Below are 19,718 nucleotides of genomic sequence, written 5' to 3'. Positions count from 1 at the left end.
TTCAATTTAGCTAACATTCAAAGATTAGCATCAATATGAATGGCCCATTGAATCCTAAATAACACTGCATCAGCGCCACTTAAGCACTTTGTCCAGTTTACACCTGCTGTGACAACTAGAAACACATGAGCCTCCACCAGGGGGCAGTGTAGCGTACCCAGATGTAAAACATCTTTTGCACAATCAGCATTTTCATATAAAGCCATGAAGGAATGGAAAGACCTCACAACAAACATGAAAAGTTTAACAGATTACTTGTAATTTACAATTGAAGTTAAAAAGTGGTTTTGGAGCAACCAAAGCTGCTCACACGGTCAATAAGGTGGCCACTATGTTTGACACATCAACTTAATGTCTATTATATTTATCCATGACAGCATTTTTGTTGTAAATTGTGAGGTGTGTCTGTTAAAATCATGGTTGTTTTTACAAATAATGACAGATGTGAACAAGAGCATGTATTGTCTTTGTGTGATGATGTAAATGAGGTGTGGTTGTATTCTATATTAATAAGTATGTGTCCATGAAAGGGCATTTTATGACTTTTCTTAATTTGATTACTTGCTATGGTATGATTTTATTGTTATGATTTCATTGCATGATTTTTGTATCCCTTTATTTTAGGTAGCCAGGGACTGCAGATGGAAATTAGCTATTTAGCTATAATCTGGTACAGAACATATCTGTCTTTGAGCTAAATGTTTCTGTGCATTGTCCCTTCAAATAAAGACTAAACTAAACTAAACAACGACATCCTCGGCTCGGATCCCACAACTTCCCAATTAGAAAAATACTAGCAAGCAATTCAATTTATTTGTGTGGGGTTTTGTTTTATTGTCGTTCGGCTTTTCGCGTAATAGATGTCACCAAAGCAATTAAATCCAATTATTTGATTTGGCTTAATTTGTTACATAAAAATATTAAAAATGTCCGATAATGGCTTTTTTTCCAGCATCCGACATTCCGATATTGCCCAACTCTTAATTACCGATTCCGATATCAACCGATACCGATATATACAGTCGTGCAATGAACACATTATTATGCCTAATTTTGTTGTGATGCCCTGCTGGATGCATTAAACAATGTAACAAGGTTTTCCGAAATAAATCAACTCAAGTTATGGAAAAAAATGCCAATATGGCACTGCCATATTTATTATTGAAATCACAAAGTGCATTATTTTTTTTTAACATGCCTCAAAACAGCACCATGGCATTTGTGACATGCTTTCCCTGAGAGAGCAAAAGGAGGTTGAGGTGGGGATGTATATTGTAGAGTTAGTGCTGCAAAGGGTTCCGAGTATTGGTTCCGTTGTGTTTATGTCGTGTTACGGTGCGGATGTTCTCCCGAAATGTGTTTGTCATTCTTGTTTGGTGTGGGTTCACAGAGTGACGCATATTTGTAACAGTGTTAAAGTTGTTTATACAGCAACCCTCAGTGTGACCTGTATGGCTGTTGACCAAATATGCCTTGCATTCACTTGTACGTGCGAAAATCCGTAGATTTGTGATTGGGCCGGCACGCAAAAGCAGTGTCTTTAAGGGTTATTGGTGCTCTGTACTTCACCCCTGCGTCCGTGTACACAGTGGCGTTTTAAAATGTCGATAATTTTGAAACAAATTCCAATAATTTCCGATATTACATTTTAAAGCATTTATCGACCGACAATATCGGCATTCCGATATTATATAAAAAAATACCCTTCCTGACGTAACCCATCCATTTTTAATCGGACTTGGGCCCGGAACTGGAGATCTGTAATTGCTTGGTCATGGGTCCCTAGCTAGGAGTCAAACAAACATTGCCAGTGTTCCATTAGGCAGGATATCATGGCTGCAGCCGGCTTTTAAAGGGGCCACACATTTAAAACACTTCCTTGTGTTCTACATAACATGTAATGGTGGTTCTTTGATCAATATTTTGCATAGATGATGTTTTACAGACCACCTTCAAGTCGCTTTCTGACCGTCTCTTCAGGATGCACCATTCTGTGGTCGGTCCTATTTACTGTAAGTGCCTCCACTTCGACTGTGTCTTCTCCCTGTCAGCCTTTTGTAGTTTTTAGTGCTTCCAAATGGAGTCTACTAACAGATGGAGTTGGAACTATAAGCTACTTTGTACGAGAAATAGCAACAGCGGAGGATGCAAGTGCATGTAAAAGCCATTCTGCCCCACAACTCGAGTTGCAAAATTCTGGGAATATTCATAGTTGGAAACTTTCAATAGGAATTAATGGGAATAAACATTGAATGCAATGTAAACGGAGCATTGTGTCATGTCTGTTCATGTTTTTGTTTAGTTATGTTCTGTTTTGCTTAAGACTCCATTGTTTCTAGTTTTTACACTTCCTTGTTTGTCTTGTTACCATAGTAACTCATTAGTTCTCACCTTGTCCTCATGTCACGCTCCGGTCCTCATGTCTCACACCTGTTTGCACTTATCATGTTCATTATTTAAACCTGTAGTTGCCAGGTGGTCAGCCTAGCGACTTTACCTCAACTCCCTTCATGCCACGCCATGCCTGTCTTATCATTCTGTCCATGCCACGTAAGTCACAGTTATTGAGTTTTGGGGTTTTTTTGTCGATAGTCATGCCATATTGCTAGTTTTTGTTTTATAGCCAAGTGTTGTACTTCCGCCTTCGTGCGCGCCTTTTGTTTACTTCCTTTGTTTGTAGTTTGTTAGTAAAAGAAATAAATATGTACCTTCATTCACTTACAGCATGATTATTAGCTAAAACAAACCGATTTAATGCAAATTCAGTTGAATTTTAACCCTGCATTGTGCATTCCTCCATCACATGCAAAGATTATTCCCAGCACACTACAGCAGGGCTAGAGGCCACACTAGTATTTGAGCCTAAGGACTACAACAACGTAAACAATCACTTACTGTGCAATGCCTGCTGTCATTAGGATGTCGACTGCTCGGATCTTCATATATTCCCTTTTAGATAAATAATGATCATAATACTCACAAATAAAAGGAGTGCCTTTAGCTTTAAACTTGCGAATTATGCTCCCAACTGTGTCTCTTGGAATGTGTAATGTCTTTGCTATTTTCTTATATCCATATCCTTTCTTATGAAGAGAAATGACCTCCTCACTTGACTTCTTTGACCACTCCCTGGACTTCATCATGTTGCAAATACACCATTGACCATCTACAAGAAGCTGAGCGTCACAGTCTTTTTCAATCAGTTTAATTTTTGCTCGTTATGGTTCTAATCACATCTACAGGTGTTTCCAACACCTGATTGAAAAGACCTTATTCAAATTCTGTTCTTAATAGTTATGATCTTCAAGGGGTTGAATAATTTTGTCTATGAGATATTAAGAAAAATGTCCTTTTTTGGTATTTTGTAAAATACAGTGTTACAATTTAAGTTGGATTTGTTTATTTAATGCATCTTTATTCGATATGACTATAAACAAAATACGGAATAAATATCCAACTTACTAAAGCACCAAAATTGTGTGGGGGTTGAATAATTTTCATCACAACTGTACTTATTTGATTTTATGGTCAAAATAGAGGACCTCCATTTGCTGCGCTGTCTGCAGACTTTTATTTAAACGCTAGTATGCATTACAAAAAAATGTTTTTCATTCTGATTGTGAACAATATACAAAATTAGAAATAAGTGCAGTTCCCCTCTAAAGGAGCCCAAGGGAGAGATGGGAGTTTGACATGACTTTGCAGTGACATCTCAAGGATAACGCAGCACTATGGTCATTAGAATACTTCCCAACCCACATGGACTTATTATCCCCATCATTCTCCTCTCTCTCTTCCTGTGTTCCTTATCTGTCCCACTGCATGGAGGATTGACGCCGTCCTGACATTCCTCTCCCCCCACACCCCTTAATACATCTCCTTGATGACTGATGGGCTTTTTCTCTCCCGGGACAAGACCGCTCGAATAAAAAAAAAAAAAAGTACAAACTCATGTTACTTTAATACCGACGGGCATTCGCTCTCTTGGGGGGGACGTGGTTGAGAACAGAGTAGGTGGAACAGAAGCGATGTAAGAGCAGTGAGTGTGAAGGGTACGAGGTAAAGAAACATGACAGTAAGTGAAGCAGGACAGACAGAGAATGTGAAGGAGGGAAGCATGAATATTACAAGGATGAGAAACAATTAAGATGATATAAAATGGGGCGAGTCGAGTATGTGATGCAAGACGGCAGAGGTGGGTCGAGTAGCCAGAAATTGTACTCAAGTAAGAGTACAGTTACTTTAGAGATGTATTACTCGAGTAAAAGTAAGGAGTAGTCACCCAAATATTTACTTGAGTAAAAGCAAAAAGTATGTTGTGAAAAAACTACTCAAGTACTGAGTAACTGATGAGTAACCTGTTTGTTTAATGATGACGGCAACAAGTAATGCACAAAAACATAAAAATAGCAATGAGCAAATTCAGAGCCAGGAATATCTCTTAAGCAACTAAAACAATATTATATATTAAATAATAGTACATTAAAATAACATTTAAAAATGGCACATTGAGCCACAATAACTTAACAGCACCATAGGCTCAGTAGGCATTGATTGATTTGATTGATTGATTGATTGATTGATTAAAACTTGTATTAGTAGATTGCACAGTACAGTACATATTCTGTACAATTGACCACTAACACCCCAATAAGTTTTTCAACGTGTATCAATTACTTAATAAATGACCAAGTCGAGGTGATCTACCTCATATATACATACACACACATATCATATATACATATGTATATATATATGAATATATATATATACATACATTTATATATACAGTATATAATTTATATTTATTAATTTTGCCGTTTTTGTTCCCATGTTGAAGGTGTTTTAATGAATATACATGCATGTTTAACATATAGATTCCTATCTTTCATGAAGACAAGAATATAAGTTGGTGTATTACCTGATTCTGATGACTTGCATTGATTGGAATCAGACAGTAGTGCCGATAATGTCCACATTTTCAAATGGAACGAAAAAAAAGTTCCTCCTTCCTGTCTAATACCACATGAAAGTCGTTGGTTTTTGGCATCTTATTTGTCCAGCTTCCATATTCATTTTTATACACTTTACAAGAAATACATTGGCGGCAAACTCCGTAGCTTGCTAGCTTGTTTCCGCTGGCTTTCGGAGACTCTTATTTTGTTAGCGCAGGCGCGATGGAGCGGCACTTTTATTGTGAAGACAGGAACTGTGCAATCAGTCTTTAGGCTTTTGACGGGAAGTACGGTTGAAATAAAAAGTGTCTTTTTTCCTTTACACTTTTGATTGATTGATTGAAACTTTTATTAGTAGATTGCACAGTACAGTACATATTCTGTACAATTGACCACTAAATGGTAACACCCCAATACGTTTTTCAACTTGTTCAAGTCGGGTCATGTGACCACCTGGTTTTGTTTGATTGGTCCAACGTCACCAGTGACTGCATGTGATTGGTGAAACTCAGGCATGCGTAGATTCTACTTTGAAGCTCTGTCATTAACCAAAACAAACATTAATAGATCGATAAAAAAAAGTAGCGAGTAGCGAGCTGAATGTAGATAAATGGAACGGAGTAAAAGTAGCGTTTCTTCTCTATAAATATACTCAAGTAAAACTAAAAGTACGTTGCATAAAAACTACTCTTAGAAGTACAATTTATCCCAAAAGTTACTCAAGTAAATGTAACGGAGTAAATGTAGCGCGTTACTACCCACCTCTGCAAGAAGGAGAACGGTGTTTCCTACGCCTCCAATACGTTCCATGCTTGCATCAGACTGTAGACCTCAAGTTTGTGGGTGTTGTCAATTAGCACTGTAGAAAAATGTTTAATTAAACATATTTTAGTGGATTTTTATATTTACATAAACCGTATTTTCTTGAATTGCCGACGTGGCACTAATTAATTTAAAACCTCTTCTCACTCATGCGCTTACCAACAAAATTTAGTGTGATGTAAGGATACCATCATGAAAAGCACATTTAATAAAAAAAACAAAGGTTAACTTATTTATAAAAGTCTTCCTTATCTTTCTTCAGTTTTAAAAGTCTCTCTGTCTCGATGGAGATTTTCCTTTATTACCTCCTGCTTCGGCTTCCTCCCACCTCCAAAGACATGCACCTGGGGATAGGTTGATTGGCAACACTAAATTGGCCCTAGTGTGTGAATGTGAGTGTGTCTGTCTATCTGTGTTGGCCCTGCGATGAGGTGGCGACTTGTCCAGGGTGTACCCCGCCTTCCGCCCGATTGTAGCTGAGATAGGCGCCAGCGCCCCCGGCCACCCCAAAAGGGAATAAGCGGTAGAAAATGGAAAAATGGACCTCCTGCTTTGATTGAAAGTCCAGTTTAGAAAACTGCTATCAGACCGCTGCTATCAGTTAGCTCGGCTCCTCGAGTGCGGGCGATGACAGAATTATCCTCGCGCAACTCCCCCTCCCGTTGTGCTCCGTGGCTGATCTCTTTATCCCATCGCTGCCACCATGAAGTGTTATTGTATAAATAATACACTGGGAATTTAGGACTGGAACATGCCTTATGTCAGCCCGGTTGTTTACATAGCCTCCATAGTTGTTGCATCCTAAAAGGTCGCGTCATATCCGTCCCAGCACAATTCACGTCACTCATTTCACTTCTTCTGCAGCCGAGTAGTCGCAAGAAAGATCACTAGCGCCCTCTACCACCAGGAGGCGGGAGTCATTTAATGACTCATATTTGACGGAAGCAGCTACGGTATTGTGACGGTCTCAAGCCGTCGTCTCGCGGGGTTCCCAGGACCACCAAGGAAGGACATGGCTTGAACAGTTTGACTCTCTGCTCTCTCGCCGTCTCCTCACCGCCATCTTGGGCCGGGCTCCAGCGTGCCCTGCCTGTCTGTCGGACCGTCGGCTTCACAGGTATATTAATAAAACATAGCTGCTTACTGTTCTATTTAGCATATCGGTATTCAATAGCTTGGACCTTAAATCCTAATGAATAGCTCTTAATCTTCTTCCCTTTATGCGATTTCAAATTACCGGTATTGAAATCAGCCTCCTCCATTTTGAAAATGATGACATACTATATGCCCGGCGGCAATACAAGGAAATTCGGTATATGCATGTATTTACATATTTTATTTATTTTTATTTTTAAGCCTTACCTAGAAGTTCATACACAGTCGCGATCAAAAGTGGTAAAGAACATAATGTCATGGCTGTCTAGAGTATCCAATACTTTCTACAACTCTTATTTTATTGTGATAGAGTTATTAGAGCACATACTTGTTAGATAGTACTTTATTGATTCCTTCAGGAGAGTTCCTTCAGGAAAATTAAAAAGTTCCTTCAGGAAAATTAAAAGTTTTTTGTTGGTCACAAAAAACATTCATGAAGTTTGGTTCTTTTAAGACTTTTCTACTGAGCATGTGACCAAATCTGCTGGGTCAAAAGTATACGTACAGCAACTTCCATTGTCCTCTGACCACAGAACTTTCCTCCAGAAGGTCTTATCTTTGTCCATATGATGTCAGATGAAACACAAATTGAGCTGCTTGGCCACAATACCCAGCAATATGATTGGAGGGTAAAAAGGTGAGGCCTTAACCCCAGGAACACCACTCCTACCGTCAAGCATGGTGGTGGTAGTATTATGCTCTGGGTCTGTTTTGCTGCCAATGGAACTGGCGCTTTACATAGAGTAAATGGGACAATGAAAAAGGAGGATTAGCTCCAAATTTTTCAGGACAAAAAAATCGTCAGCTCGGAGGTTGGGTCTTGGGCGCAGTTGGGTGTTTCAACAGGACGATGACCCCAAACACACATTAAAAGCGGTAAAGGAAATGGCAAAATCAGGCTAGAATTACGTTTTTAGAAGCAGCCTAAGCAGGGAAGCCCAGACTTCCCTCTCCCCAGCCACTTCGTCTAGCTCTTCCCGGGGGATCCCGAGGCGTTCCCAGGCCAGCCGGGAGACATGGTCTTCCCAACGTGTCCTGGGTCTTCCCCGTGGCCTCCTACCGGTTGGACGTGCCCTAAACACCTCCCTAGGGAGGCGTTCGGGTGGCATCCTGACCAGATGCCCGAACCACCTCATCTGGCTCCTCTCCATGTGGAGGAGCAGCGGCTTTACTTTGAGTTCCTCCCGGATGGCAGAGCTTCTCACCCTATCTCTAAGGGAGAGACCTGGAAACTCATTTGGGCCGCTTGTACCCGTGATCTTATCCTTTCGGTCATGACCCAAAGCTCATGACCATAGGTGAGGATGGGAACGTAGATCGCCCGGTAAATTGAGAGCTTTGCCTTCCGGCTCAGCTCCTTCTTCACCACAACGGATCGGTACAACGTCCGCATTACTGAAGACGCCGCACCGATCCGCCTGTCGATCTCACGATCCACTCTTCCCTCACTCGTGAACAAGACTCCTAGGTACTTGAACTCCTCCACTTGGGGCAGGGTCTCCTCCCCAACCCGGAGATGGCACTCCACCCTTTTCCGGGCTAGAACCATGGACTCTGATTTGGAGGTGCTGATTCTCATCTCAGTCGCTTCACACTCGGCTGCGAACCGATCCAGTGAGAGCTGAAGATCCCGGTCAGATGAAGCCATCAGGACCACATCATCTGCAAAAAGCAGAGACCTAATCCTGCGGTTACCAAACCAGAACCCCTCAACGCCTTGACTGCGCCTAGAAATCCTGTCTATAAAAGTTATGAACAGAATCGGTGACAAAAGGCAGCCTTTGCCTACTAAAGTTCCTTGGGTGAATAATGTAAAGTCACTACACCGGTTTGTTTTAGCGCTTTCATGGCGAGTTTACTGACAGATATAAGTAAGTACTTTCAGTACTTTATATAAGAAATGGCAACAGTGGAGGACGGAAGTCCAATAAAAAGAAGATTGAGAAAAAGAAAAAGCTTATCGACTACAAAGGCAGACTAGCGCACATTTTCAGGACTTATGCAGATCCCAGATACACATCAGCAGGTACCAGAAGGTAAGAAAAGTTGCTTTTGTATAACTTTGCCAAACAAAACGCCAGATTATGTGTTACCTTATACACACACCATAATAATACTCGTATGTTGAAGCACAGTACAATCCATCAAGTAGTGCGGCTTCATAGTTTACCAAAGTTTTGCTAAAGCATTTTGATGGTATTTTTGGTGTTGTTTATTTGAGTCATATTGCAGTCTACATGCATCTCCTATGTGTGACTAACATCATATTGCAGTCTATACATTATCTCTTATGTGTGACTGCCATCTACTAGTCACACTTATCATTACACCATCTACCAAATAAATAGCTTAGAGGTTGGTACGCACAACCAAAATTATTCTGTACATTAGGCCCACCGGGTTATAGGGCGCAAGGTAGAGTTTTGTGAAAATGAAAGGATTTTAAGTGCGCTTTATAGTCCGAAGAATAGGGTAGTTTGCGGTGTTGGTCAGTGAGCACACCACGAACATACTTAATAACACGACACCTCTGCTCTGGACATGCTAACCTCCGAGGACAAAGCTCTGAACTGCCGCTCCCTGACCACCTGAGGGCACCACAGACTGTGGATACTTTTCAAAAGGCTCAAAAACCCTTCTTTATAAAACTGCCTTTTTTTAAAAATATGTGTGCTAGTTCTAGTTATTAGGCTGTCTAGTTTTTTTTTTGTTTTTTTTTATAATGCACTGTAGCATTTTGAGGTTGTTTGCTCAATTTAAAGTGCTTTTCAATCAATCAATCAATCAATCAATCAATCAATGTTTATTCATACAACCCTAAATCACACGTGTCTCAAAGGGCTGCACAAGCCACAATGACATCCTCAGTTCGGAGCCCATGTAAGGGCAAGGAAAAACTCACAACCCAGTGGGATCTGTTATTTATTATGATTATTATAATGTTGTATTTCCTTACAACAGTAATGTATCCAACCCATACTGTACAAGTCCACCAGAGAAGGAGTTACCGTGGCAACTAGACATGCTGACTATTAAAGGGTGGTGGCGTGTCCCTAGACCAGGGGTGCCCACACTTTTTCTGCAGGCGAGCTACTTTGCAATTGACCAACTCGAGGGGATCTACCTCATTTATATATATCATTTATATTTATTTATTTATGAAAGAGACATTTTTGTAAACAAGTTAAATGTGTTTAATGATAATACAAGCATGTGTAACACATATAGATTTCTTTCTTTCACAAAGACAAGAATATAAGTTGGTGTATTACCTGATTCTGATGACTTGCATTGATTGGAATCAGACAGTAATGATGATAACGCCCACATTTTCAAATGGAGGAGAAAAAAAGTTGTCCTTTCTGTACAATACCACATGAAAGTGGTTGGTTTTTGGCATCTAATTCATCCAGCTTCCATACACTTTACAAGAAAAACATTGGCGGCAAATTCCGTAGCTTGCTTGATTGACATTCACGGCACCCGAGGGTCTTGTGAGATGACGCTGGCTGCTGCCAGTTCATTATTATGAAAAAATGACCGAGAGGAAGGCGAGAAACACTTTTTATTTCAACAGACTCTCGCGCCGTACCTTCCGTCAAAACTCTAAAGGCCGACTGCACATTTCCTATCTTCACAATAAAAGCCCTGCTTCATGCTGCCTGCGCTAACAAAATAAGAGTCTCAGAAAGCTGGCGTGCACATCACTTGTGCACGCCAGCTTTCTGAGGGATCGCTTGTGCACTTCAGTTTTCCGAGACTCTGGATTTAGTTAGCGCAGGCAGCATGAAGCAGGGCTTTTATTGTGAAGATAGGAAATGTGCAGTCGGCCTTTAGAGTTTTGACGGAAGGGACGGCGCGAGAGTCTGTTGAAATAAAAAGTGTTTCTCGCCTTCCTCTCGGTCATATTTTCATAATAATGATCTTGCAGCAGCCAGCGTCATCTCACAAGACCCTCCGGTACCGTGAATGTCATTTAAGTGACGTCTTGGTGAAGATTGATGATCACTCATTTTTAGGTCTATTTTTTTTAAAAGCCTGGCTGGAGATGGACTGACACACCCCCCGCGGTCGACTGGTAGCTCGCCATCGACGTAATGGGCACCCCTGCACTAGACTTTAAAAAGCTTGATTGGCTCGATTCAGCCGCTACGGATCACCAAATCTCACTTTCCTCATGGCTTTGTCTCCTCGCTGCAGCGTCAAGATGGTCCTACTGTGGACCGCCGGGGACGTCTTCAAGACCACATACTTCGTGACCAACCAAAGCCCGTGCCAGTTTTGGATGTGCGGTGCAGTTCAGATCCTCATCGACGTGGCCATTCTCCTCCAGGTGCTCTTCTACAGCCGGGACGCGCTTACCAAACTAGGCTAAACTGGACTTGCTTCAGCGGGCAGGGCGTCATGACTTCATTTGTTTAGACCCGAACAAACACAAACATTTGTATTCTTTTTTAGATTTGTTGTAGGGCGTATAGAGCTTGAATGACTGAGTTGTTTTTAGTGGCCTTAGAGAGGGTACCAGGCAGACATTACTCACATTGGCAGCTCACTAACTGCAGGTCGGTGTTGCTCTAATGGCAGCTGTAACAAGCAGTGCTGCACCAGTGGCCCTCCTCTGGCCTCCACCCGCTTGACTGATGAGTCTCCTGCTCCTCGCTTCAGCACATTGCTCCCATGTCAGCAGTGTGTGTGTGTGTGTGTGTGTGTGTGTGTGTGTTTGACACACTCCACAGCCAATATCGATTTTAGCCGTTGGCAGTGCCAAGCCAAGGCCTCACAATGCACAGCTACAAATGGTGCCTGCCAAGACCGTCGGTCTGCATGCTCGGACTCACCTTAGTAGTTTATTGGAAAGCACAGCACTGATTGAGCATATTATGCAAAAAGGCAGCCAGCGAGACCCGGAATCCGCCGTGCGTGAGTTGAGATTTGGCATTCAAATTGTCTGCTGACTAGAGATGCACGGATACGCATTTATACAATCCTCGACCGCATCACCAAAGTCGTCATCCACCCGCCGTCCACCCGAACCAACATTTTATCAGAACTGCAACCGCCCGTTGAAATAAATCAGAGGTCGGCAACCTTTACCACTCAAAGAGCTATTTAGACCCGTTTCACAGAGTAAAGAAGACAATGGGAGCCGCTTACGTTCTCGCGAATATCCAACGGTATTCATCCCGATGACGAGAATAAGGGCGTGCTGTGAAGCCATTGACACCTTCAACATATACAAACCGATTCTTAGTCCAGCAACATGTTGTATGCGGCTTCCGCAATCACACGTACAAGATTGAAAGGCATACTGGGTGACACAGAGTACACTGATGGTTGTGATATAAACAATTTTAACACTCTTACCAATATGCGCCACGCTGTGAAGCCACACCAAACAAGAATGACAAACACATTTCGGGAGAACATCCTCACAGTAACACAACAAATACCCAGAATCCTTTGCATCATTCTAGAGCAGGGGTAGGGAACCTATGGCTCTAGAGCCAGATGTGGCTCTTTTGATGAATGCATCTGGCTCTCGGATAAATCTTAGCTGACATTGCTTAACACGATAAGTAATGAATAATTCCGCTAATAATTCACAGTGTTAAAAATAACATTCAAATTATAAAACATTCTCATGTATTTTAATCCAACCATCTGTTTTCTATCGCACCTGTTCAACAAGTTGCATTAATGGTAAGAAATATTATACTTATTATTGGTTGGCTTTAGAACAGCGGTCGGCAACCCAAAATGTTGAAAGAGCCATATTGGACCAAAAATACAAAAACACATCCGTCTGAAGCAGCAAAAAATTAAAAGCCATATTACATACAGATAGTGTGTCATGAGATATAAATTGAATGATGAAGATTTAAAGGAAACTAAATGAGCTCAAATATAGCTACAAATGAGACATAATGATGCAATATGTACATACAGCTAGTCTAAATAGCATGTTAGCATCGATTAGCTTGCAGTGAGCAAATATGTCTGATTAGCACTCCACACAAGTCAATAACATCAACAAAACTCACCTTTGTGCATTCATGCACAACTTTATAAGTTTGGTGGACAAAATGATACAGAAAAAGAAGTGGCATAAATCACGTCCGAGAAAGTCGGAGAAAGTTATGCATGTAAACAAACAAGGGTGAGTTCAAGGACCGCCAAAATTAGTAGGACAAAACGGCGCTCGCCAAATACTCGAATCAGTGAAGCATGTTTAGTATAAACATTATGCTTTATAGCAATTAGGGAGGTTTGTGTCATGTTTGTCCTACAGAAACCAAATTAAAGTGAAAAATATGTTTTTTCCCCCCTCATCATTTCCATTTTTCATATATTTTGGAAAAAGCTCCAGAGAGCCACTAGGGCGGCGCTAAAGAGCCGCGTGTTGCCGACCCCTGCTTTATAATAACAATGTTATTAAAAAGAATAAGAGACTTATTATACTCTAAAAATGTTGGTCTTACTTAAAAATGCACGCATTTAATTGTATTCAGTGTTAAAAAATATGATATGTCTCTCACGGAAATACATTTTGAAATATTTGGCTTTCATGGCTCTCTCAGCCAAAAAGGTTCCCGACCCCTGGTCTAGAAAATGTTTGCGTCTCCCATTGTCTTCTTCGCTTTGTGACACGGGTCCTAAACGGCTCTTTGAATGGTAAAGAATACCGATTCCTGAACCATGTATGTCAAACATTTCCGAAAGGTTCAACCGCCATCCGCCCGGATCTAATTCAAATCTATTTTTTCGTCATGTCACGGATGAGAACGCAAACCGCGCATCTCTACTGCTGACTCTAAGGTCTTTAGAAAATGTGAACGCAGTCGTGCAGAGTGCACAGTTTTTCAGGAGTAGTGTTAGTCGCCGTGTCTTGTTCCAATGAAATGGACTTTGCTTCAGCAAGTCTGAACATGGAATTCTGTTTAGAAACCATGCAAAATGTGTAAAATGTGAGTTTTTTAACGCTACCTCACACAAATCTCTGCACGGTCATGTTCAATCCTCTTGATAGCAGTTTAGCCAATTTTGGCTTCCAAGAAGCATTAGAGCTGATCTAAAAGTGGATTATTATTCACACACGAACGTCTGAAAGCTGCCTGCTGAGAACACTTTGGTAACTTGGCTTGTGTGTGAAGATGATGCTCGGTATTGAAATTCATCTGTTCGACTTTTCGTCTCCAGTGAGGGTTGGACTCTGCCAAGACTGTCCTTTGTCACCGATTCTGTTCATAATTTTTATGGACAGAATTTCTAGGCGCAGTCAAGGCGTTGAGGGGTTCCGGTTGTGTGGTCCTGATGGCTTCATCTGGTAGGGATCTTCAGCTCTCACTGGATCGGTTCGCAGCCGAGTGTGAAGCGACCGGAATGAGAATCAGCACCTCCAAGTCCGAGTCCATGGTTCTCTCCCGGAAAAGGGTGGAATGCCATCTCCGGGTTGGGGAGGAGACCCTGCCCCAAGTGGAGGAGTTCAAGTACCTAGGAGTCTTGTTCACGAGTGAGGGAAGAGTGGATCGTGAGATCGACAGGCGGATCGGTGCGGCGTCTTCAGTAATGCGGACGTTGTACCGATCCGTTGTGGTGAAGAAGGAGCTGAGCCGGAAGGCAAAGCTCTCAATTTACCGGTCGATCTACGTTCCCATCCTCACCTATGGTCATGAGCTTTGGGTCATGACCGAAAGGATAAGATCACGGGTACAAGCGGCCCAAATGAGTTTCCAGGTCTCTCCCTTAGAGATAGGGTGAGAAGCTCTGCCATCCGGGAGGAACTCAAAGTAAAGCCGCTGCTCCTCCACATCGAGAGGAGCCAGATGAGGTGGTTCGGGCATCTGGTCAGGATGCCACCCGAACGCCTCCCTAGGGAGGTGTTTAGGGCACGTCCAACCGGTAGGAGGCCACGGGGAAGACCCAGGACACGTTGGGAAGACTATGTCTCCCGGCTGGCCTGGGACGCCTCGGGATCCCCCGGGAAGAGCTAGACGAAGTGGCTGGGGAGAGGGAAGTCTGGGCTTCCCTGCTTAGGCTGTTGCCCCCGCGACCCAGCCTCGGATAAGCAAAAGACGATGGACGGGTGGACTTTTCGTATCGATATAGATCACACAAACCGTGCTCTGATTGCATGTGCGTCATACAGGGACATGGATGAAAGCTACACAATATGCTGGTAAACTATAGTACCATTTTAAGAATTCACAATGTCTAATACAGTGGTACCTTGGTTTTCGCATATATGTATATATATATATATATATATATATATATATATATATTATGTATGTATGTGTGTGTGTGTGTATGTGGAGATGTGTATGTATATATGCGTGTGCATATATATATATATATATACATTAACATATATATACACACATATATACATATGTATATAGATGTGTGACAGTGTTTGTGTATATATATATATATATATGTATATATACATATATATACGTATATACATATGAATGTGTATGTATATATATGTATGTGTATATATATGTATATACATATACTGTATATATGTATACATATATATGTATGTGTGTATAAATGTTTATATATATGTATATATATATATATGTATATATGTGTGTGTGTGTGTGTGTGTGTGTGTGTATATATATATATATATATATATATATATATATATATATATATATATATATATATATATATATATATATATATATATATATATATATATATATATATATATATATATGGGCTTCACGGTGGAAGAGGGGTTAGTGCGTCTGCCTCACAATACGAAGTTCCTGCAGTCCTGGGTTCAAATCCAGGCTCGGGATCTTTCTGTGTGGAGTTTGCATGTTCTCCCCGTGAATGCGTGGGTTCCCTCCAGGTACTCCGGCTTCCTCCCACTTCCAAAGACATGCACCTGGGGATAGGTTGATTGGCAACACTAAATTGGCCCTAGTGTGTGAATGTGAGTGTGAATGTTGTCTGTCTATCTGTGTTGGCCCTGTGATGAGGTGGCGACTTGTCCAGGGTGTACCCTGCCTTCTGCCCGATTGTAGCTGAGATAGGCGCCAGCGCCCCCCGCGACCCCGAAAGGGAATAAGCGGTAGAAAATGGATGGATGGATATATATATATATATATATATATATATATATATATATATATATATATATATATATATATATATATATATATATATATATGTATATGTATATATATATATATATATATATGTATATATATATATATATATATATATATATATATGTATATATATATATATATATATATATATATATATATGTATATATATATATATGTGTATTCCCTGTGAGTAACAAGTCCCGTTTGCCCAAGGTCAGCTGGGATAGGCTCCAGCTCACCACTGCCCCGATATAGGATTAGTGATAAAAAATATGAGTGAATAACATTTTTAAACAAACTTTTGTGTAAGCTCAGGAAAAAAAAAACATTTTTGCCTTATATTATTTATGAAAATAATGCAAATAATGAAAAGGCTAGTTTTCTATTGCATAAAATATGCATGCAATGATTTGTAGTGTAGAACATATGTTTCACCTGTGTGCACATGAACGTGACGCCACTACAGTCTACCTGAGAAAAGTTGGAGTGTACGTGTGCCAATGTGCAGAATGTCATCCATAAATGTATGTTAGCATACATATGACCTCCATCAGACTGTTATTGCATGTTTGATGGATGAGAAACTTCCAGTTGCACATTATACTGCATATGTGCCAGGGAAGCTGTGCTCTACATGTCCAACTATTATATTTATAGAAGTGTCTAAGTCTCTGATAGATTATCTAATGTCCGGCTGATACTGCAGCTGTCAGGGATGTGGTTGCATCATGTGACCTTCTCTTCTTTGTGTGTCAGTGTGTGCAACATACGCTGTAAGGATGTTTGTGTGTCAGTGTGTGCAACATACGCTGTAAGGATGCTGGTGCACATACATATTTCAAATCCAGGTATCTCATCACAGGCGTGGTATTACTGGATGTATCATATATCCTGCCTAGTTCTACAGCCATGCTATGGATAAGCACTTATTACCAGATTTACTGTATTATTTGTCCCTGCGGCAAAAGGTCAACAAAAGCAATTTGAACATATTTTATTTGAGGTTTTTGCGGAAAGCAGCCTCGACAAACACACGCCTGCCTTGTGTTCAAACCTATTTATCACTTTGTTTTACATTGTAACTGTCACTTTGTTGTCTGCAGAAAGAATGGAATATTGTTACTTCTATTTTTTTTAGAATGTCTTTGCTCAGGTTAGGGCTTTAAATGAATTGTGAGCCAAAAAGAGTGGAACCCGTTTAAGTCATCAAGTCCTGGTCCACCGTCTAATTACTAAAAAGTGTCCACTTAAAAGAAGACTGCACTTTTATTCTGGAATTTTTTCCCCCATCTTCCACAAGTACACATGTTTCCCTTTTCTGTGCATTCTAAATAGTGAACAAAGTGCAATTAGGGAGTATTTTAAAAAGTCACTAATCGTTGCATTTCCACTGAGGGCCGCGCACTGAAAAATCAACGCAAGTGGGGGCAATTTTCATCATTTTTATTTTAAAAAACCAATACAATATATGTATAAAACATATACATTTCGGCCTCCACTCAGTTATGATCCCGGGGACCCCAAAGGGTTTTGGTCCCAAAAAATATTTAAAATGTGTCATTATTCAGTATTATTATTTGTATTATTATTCAAGTTTTAAATCTCTAGATCAGGGGTGCCCACACTTTTTCTGCAGGCGAGCTACTTTTCAATTGACCAACTCGAGGGGATCTACCTCATTTATATATATCATTTATATTTATTTATTTATGAAAGAGACATTTTTGTAAACAAGTTAAATGTGTTTAATGATAATACAAGCATGTGTAACACATATAGATGTCTTTCTTTCACAAAGACAAGAATATAAGTTGGTGTATTACCTGATTCTGATGACTTGCATTGATTGGAATCAGACAGTAATGATGATAACGTCCACATTTTCAAAAGGAGGAGAAAAAAAGTTGTCCTTTCTGTACAATACCACATGAAAGTGGTTGGTTTTTGGCATCTCATTCATCCAGCTTCCATACACTTTACAAGAAAAACATTGGCGGCAAATTCTGTAGCTTGCTTGATTGACATTCACGGCACCCGAGGGTCTTGTGAGATGACGCTGGCTGCTGCCAGTTCATTATTATGAAAAAATGACAGAGAGGAAGGCGAGAAACACTTTTTATTTCAACAGACTTTCGCGCCGTCCCTTCCGTCAAAACTCTAAAGGCCGACTGCACATTTCCTATCTTCACAATAAAAGCCCTGCTTCATGCTGCCTGCGCTAACAAAATAAGAGTCTCGGAAAGCTGGCATGCAAAAGTGATGTGCACGCCAGCTTTCTGAAGGATCGCTTGTGCACGCCAGTTTTCCGAAACTCTGTATTTAGTTAGCGCAGGCAGCATGAAGCAGGGCTTTTATTGTGAAGATAGGAAATGTGCAGTCGGCCTTTAGAGTTTTGACGGAAGGTACGGCGCGAGAGTCTGTTGAAATAAAAAGTGTTTCTCGCCTTCCTCTCGGTCATATTTTCATAATAATGATCTTGCAGCAGCCAGCGTCATCTCACAAGACCCTCCGGTACCGTGAATGTCATTTAAGTGACGTCTTGGTGAAGATTGATGATCACTAATATTTAGGTCTATTTTTTTTAAAGGCCTGGCTGGAGATGGACTGACACACCCCCCGCGGTCGACTGGTAGCTCGCGATCGACGTAATGGGCACCCCTGCTCTAGATCAACATTAGGGGGAAAAAAATGGAAAAAACACAAAATATGCAATATTTTCTGTTAGCGTGTCGCATGGCTGCAGTTGTGTGACCCCGAGGATGCAAGAGTCCAGGAGAGAATTGAGTGAAGGTCAAATAATTTAATACTCATAAGAAACAAATAAACAGAAAGCAGTCTTGCATAGTAACATTTCCAAACATAGATTTATCTTCAAGCCCTGAGGAGTGTTCGAGTGAAACATAAATAGGCAGTAGTTTGATTGACAGCAGGTGTGAACCGCTGCCAATCAACGAAAAGAGAAAAACAACAGTGCTCGTGAATAAAACAGGAAATACAACAAAGTAAGAGCACTGAACAGGAAGTAAATACAAAAACACGAGAATTAACAGAAATAATGTGACAGACTGTCACAATTTTCAGGTGGAATATTTGAGATTATATAATAATTGGAGCCTTAAATTTAGATTTTGATTCATTATTTTTTTTTGAGCAATGACACTTAAAAAAAAAAAAAATCACACTAAAATAATTGGGGATCCAAAAGTGTCCTGCTCATTAAAGTGTTAAAAAAATTAAATAATAATTTTTTTTACTTTTAGCACAATAATCTCGAGATCAGCTTCAGATATATCCGTCAATTTTAAGTTGTATTGTTGTTTATGTTTTGTTTGTTTATTTTAGGCCCTTCTTTTAAAAAACAGCTCAGTTTTTTTATATGGCAAAACACAAAATATGCAACATTTTCCTTAAAAAATATTTCAAAGTGGAATATTTAACGTGACGTAATCGGAGCATTGAATAGGTCAATAATTCAAAATGATATTGATTTTGATTCATTATTATTTTATAAAGAAATAAACAGCCTGCATGGCAGCTTTGTGTTATAAGCAACAATTTCTTGTTACATTTGCTCTTTTATACCACTTTTTGTGTTTTTCATTTTTTTCAATTGTATTCTTAAAATGTGCCGTGGGGCCGGTAAAAAATAACCCGCGGG

At 40.4% G+C, this 19,718-nt stretch overlaps 1 protein-coding gene across 2 annotated transcripts in view; it reads left to right on the top strand.

Annotated features, from left to right (window-relative positions):
• The window catches only part of LOC133563704 (potassium voltage-gated channel subfamily G member 4-like), a 198,755-nt gene that overhangs the window by 41,268 nt on the left and 137,769 nt on the right, over window positions 1-19,718 (top strand). Inside the window, exon 3 of one of the 2 annotated variants that reach the window (XM_061917991.1) lies at window positions 11,133-11,265. The exons of the other annotated variant lie outside the window; for it this stretch is intronic. The gene's annotated coding sequence lies outside the window, so the exon portion shown is untranslated. The remainder of the gene's footprint in view (window positions 1-11,132; window positions 11,266-19,718) is intronic. 2 annotated transcript variants of the gene reach the window in all.

Source organism: Nerophis ophidion, linkage group LG12 (genome assembly GCF_033978795.1).
Source record: "Nerophis ophidion isolate RoL-2023_Sa linkage group LG12, RoL_Noph_v1.0, whole genome shotgun sequence".
Classification (NCBI taxonomy): domain Eukaryota; kingdom Metazoa; phylum Chordata; class Actinopteri; order Syngnathiformes; family Syngnathidae; genus Nerophis; species Nerophis ophidion.
The sequence above is the reverse complement of the archived record's forward strand: the minus strand, read 5'-3'. Positions and strand labels throughout refer to the sequence as shown.